The following is a 4,674-nucleotide window of genomic DNA, read 5'->3' on the forward strand; positions in this document are numbered from 1 at the left end:
TGGCCTTCTTCCACAGTTTCTTTCAGCCTGTCCCCATTCTTTGCCCTCCTTTCTCCCAGGCCTCCTTCTTAGAAGCTGACCTGGAGCTGGATTTCCAAATAAACAGTAACTAATTGGATTAGAAGCTGATAATATTGTTGACCTTTCTTAATGTCTGCTGGCTGTCTTTCCACCACACTGAGGCTTAATTGTATGGGGTTGGGGGGGAGGGGGGGGACTTCCAGGAGTGAAGTGTGACCCCTGTTAACCTCAGATAAAATGGGCTCAGCGTCTTCCCAACTGCCTGTCATCCCCCATGGAGCAGGAACACACACATGCTCCCCCTGTCATCAAATAATTACACAGATGATACACACATGCATAGGCATGCATGCGGAGATGCAAATACACCCAAAGGCACATATGCATCCTCACCCAAATCCACATATGGCACACACATGACTTTGAACACAGAACATATGTGTACACAAGTCACACTAGATGCTACACATGCAGCACTATATAGATGACGGACAAGTGTATGCATATACACAGAGATACACACTTGCAAAATGCAAGCACCAAAATACATATAGACAAATGTAATTACAGGATGCAAATGCATACTAGGTATTGTTATGCACACAGGTACATACATACACATAAAGATACCCTGACATGCACATAGATACTCACACATTTGATGCTTAATAAGCGTGCATAATACATTGCACATCCATACACACATATGCACACCATGCACATACCCTGGCACACCGCTGGACATGAGAGCTTCTGCTCCCTCCCTCCCTCCCCACAGAAGCAGTCTTGCCCACCCCACACCCCATCTCTTTCACGTTCTCTGCCCTTTCCACTTTCTATCTGTTCCCAGGTTCCCTGGCTATATTTCTGTGATCTTGAGTTTCGGTGTCTTGGAACTCTGACTTGGGCTGCGTGTCTCCATCTCTCAGTATCTCTAGGGCCCGGTCTCTACGTGGATCTCTCTCTCTCATCCCGGGATGCTGAAGTTGAACAGGCTTAGCAGGTAGGGTGGTGGGGAGGAGATATGAAGGGGAAGGGGGGCTCAGAGAGGATCGAGTCGCGGGTCGGGGGAGAGGACCCGGAAAGAGGGGGCGGCGGCGAGGGAAGGGGAGCGGGGGCGGGGGAGGGGCGCCTGCCTGCGCACAGCAGATGTTGCTGCTCCTCGCATGGAGCTGTTAATGTAAGTGGAGTTTCTGCAATGGTAATTAGGAGGGCCCTCATTACCCTGGCGGAGCCGGCTGAGAGCCGATAAAGCCGAGGGGGAGAGGGGCCGACATCAGGGTAATGGGGGAGCAGGGCCATTGAGGAGCTGGAGCCGAGCCGGGACCGCTCCGCGCGCAGCTGGAGCCCGGCGAGAGGGCCGGGGAAGGGGGGCGCGGACCGGGCCTGCAGCCCGCGGAGGGCCCGGGGTGAGAGCGGCGAGGGGTGCGGAGCCGCTGGGGCTGCGCTGGGGCTTCTTACGTCCACGCGGGCGAGGCTGCCCTGAAGGCCGAGGTGCCAGGGCTGCCTCCGGCTATCTGCGAGAGCACGGGGTCGGGGGTGGGGGTGGGGGGGCTTCTGGCCGGCGTGCCCCTGCGTGCAGCCGCGGGAGGGGACATCCACAGGGGCCTCTGCACCTCTGTTCAGAGAGCCCGGGCGGCCGGACAGAGGTGGGGCTGAAGGCTGGGGAGATGGAGAGAACACCTTTCTCCTCTAGCGTCCCTCCTTCCCTGCCCCTGTACCTGGGGATCTAGGACACTCATCCCGAGTGAGCAAGACATGGACCCCAGAGGAGACCAACATTCAGGGAATGGAAGTAAAGCTACATCCGTGGAAGTGAAAGCCCCAGTGTCCCCTCCTCCCTTCACAGGTTGTCTTTCCTGGTCTCTCTTCCTCCTTTACCCCCTCCCCTGCACAACCACCCTCAACCCTAGGGGAGGGCCCCAAAGCAATGAGGATGCTAGGATGCTGGAAGCTGATTCCCAGCGACTCTGAGCACCTGGCTTCCCTTCAGTGCTCTGCAGGATGGGGAAAGGAGGGAGGGAGGAGGCCAGTAACGGCCAAAGACACCTGCAGCTCTGCTCCCCAGGCAGGAAATGAAGAGCCAGCTCCAGAATGGGGGTCTAGGGGTGGAGAGGCTACTTTGCAATTTACTCTCCTCACCCCTGGATATTCCAGGATGAGCACCCCCCGCCTCTCCCTGCCCGGTGCTTTGTGGACTGAAGAGCCAGCAAACCCAGCCTTCACAGCTGACAGAGAGCCATCTCTGTAGGACACATCAAGTCCCCTTCGCCTCCTGCTCCCTCTGCCCCAGGCCGGTGACCGTAGGAAGACATCCAGGAAGCAAAGAAATCTGCCGCCAGGGCAGGGAGAGGGGAATCGTGGGGACCTCTGCAATCCTATTCCTCCAATGGAGGGCCCACCATCCCCTCTTTGAATATCGTCTATGCACAGCCCCACCCCATCCACCACCACCACCTGCAGCTGCTTTCAGAAACCCAAGGTAATTGACTCTTGACACTTGGGTTTGCCAACTTCCCAGAACCTCAGAACCCCCGCCCCAACTTTGGAAAGCTGGAACAGAGAGGGGCTTTTTTTTCCTTCAGGCTTTGAGGAAGGTAAAGAAGTCCTGCTGATGTTGAGAGGTTATGGCGTCTCCCAGATGACTGAAGACCTGTGTCTGTGAAGGGCAGGGGGCTGGGAGGGCTCCCAGATACTCCCCCCTCTTTAGCTAGGGTGGCAGAGCAGGGGTTAATGGGGAGAGGCTGCGAGGCTGGAGCAGGCGGTGGCTCCCGCCTCCTCCTCCCCCCCCCCCCCCCAGAGTTGCTGACTCTTCCTTTTTGTTCGGGCTGACAGCGAGCACCTGGTGTGCTCACGCTACAATATTGTTCCTGCCTCCCTCCCCCCAGGCCCCAGGCTCCCCTCTCTCCCCCTCCCCACCCGCCAGCAGCCTTCCCCTCTGCCTCCTCTTCCCCTAGCTCCCTCCTGCTCGTGGCCTCCTAGGTGCCCCCACACACACCCCACAAGCACCGACCCTGCGGTGTCAATAAACACGACATATGCTGCCATTAATGTGAAAATCCTGCCCTCTACTCCATTCATCCCCTCAGCCCGCCTGCCCTGCTGGGGTGGGGTAGGGGGCTAGGAGAGACAGGTCAAGTGGGAAACATTAACTACCCTTTTTATATCTGCTCAGCCCCCACCCCACCTCCACCTCCAGCCTTGAGAGTGAGAAAGGAATTGGAAGGGCATGGATGGGGTAAAATCCTGTCCTCTACTCCGTTCATCCCCTCAGCCCATCCTGTCCACTGAGCCTTCCCAATGGAAACAGGTGAGCACCTTCATTCCGTACACCTCTTCAGCTCTGGTGGTGGTGGGGGGGATCAGAGTGAGGCCCTCTTGGCCCTCCCATGGACAGCCATGTTGCTGACATGTTTCTCCCTCCTCAGGCAGCGGGTGGGGGTGGGTGAGAGGTGGTCATATGGGTCCCATTCTTTTGCAAGGCCAGCAATCATCTCAGTTCCTGAGGACTTTCTGTCTAACCACCTGGACTATAAAAGACAAACCAGAGGCTTCTCCAAGTGGGACTGGGCTTCAAAAAGCCCTTCTGAGAGGAGCCAAATACCTCAGATGGCTAAGGGAGTGGCCTGGCCTCAGTCTGCTCAACTAAATCACCAGTTCCAAGACAGCAGGGAATAATAAAGATAAAAATAATATAATAACAACAGCTAACATGTATTGAAGCCTTATTTATGTACCAGGCATTGTGCTAAGCACTTTACAGGCTTTATCTAATTTGTTCCCCATAAGACCCCTATGGGGAAGTTACAACTGATATCCCCATTTTACAGCTGAGGAAAACAGGCTTCATAAGAATAGCTGGCATGCATTGAGTGCTCACTGCATGCTGGGCCCTATGCTGAGTTCTCTACGTACAATGGCAATGACCCTATAAGATTAGCACCACTATTAGTGCCATTTTACAAAAGGGGAAACTGAGGCTCAGAAAGGTTCAGTAACTTGCTCAAAGTCACACAGCCAGTAAGCAGAACTTGGCCAGGAATTCAGGTCTGTCTGACAGCAAAGCTTTTGATTTTAATCCCTATGCTTTCCTGACTCCTTTCTCTGTTTTCTTCCTTCTCCAAAAGCTCCACATAGCACCCCTTCCCTACAAACCTAGCCCCATGTAATTAGACATCGACTGGGGCAAAGGGAAAAGGAAAGCCAGAGCATAAGACAGAGTTGGACTCTCATTCTCTGCCCAGCTCTCCACTTTTTCCTCTGTCACTCCTTGCTGTAGCTGCTGAGCCAGTGTGCTCATGCCCCCCCCCCCACCATGCCCAGCCCCACTCAGAGATTTCATTGTGGACTGGCCAACAGCCCCTTTAGGCTCCCAGAACACAAAGACATTGTGCTTGGCTCTGCAGCTCCTCACTTCTGAGACTCCAGTTGCTTTATTGATATTAACTTAACACCCCCCCCCCACTTCCCCACCCGCCCTGGCCCAGTCTGACGGGCAGAAATCTGCTGCCTGGGCACCACCCTGACCTCTCTTTTCCTCTTTCATTATCTGCTCTGGGCACCAGGGAGCCAACACCAAAATTAAAACAATAACTAAGCCCGAAGTGGACCCAGCAGCCCCCACTCCAACCCCAAGGGAGGGGAAAAAGCCAC

General features: G+C 55.0%; 1 long non-coding RNA gene across 1 annotated transcript; it reads left to right on the forward strand.

Moving 5' to 3' along the window:
* The first annotated feature begins 892 nt into the window (after positions 1-892).
* On the forward strand, positions 893-2,498 carry LOC112672590 (uncharacterized). The gene is made up of 3 exons (XR_004810358.2): positions 893-1,024; positions 1,718-1,870; positions 2,179-2,498. It is a non-coding gene; the product is annotated as an uncharacterized LOC112672590 (long non-coding RNA).
* The last annotated feature ends 2,176 nt before the right edge of the window (positions 2,499-4,674 follow it).

This window comes from Canis lupus, chromosome 28, assembly GCF_003254725.2.
Source record: "Canis lupus dingo isolate Sandy chromosome 28, ASM325472v2, whole genome shotgun sequence".
In the NCBI taxonomy this organism is placed as follows: domain Eukaryota; kingdom Metazoa; phylum Chordata; class Mammalia; order Carnivora; family Canidae; genus Canis; species Canis lupus.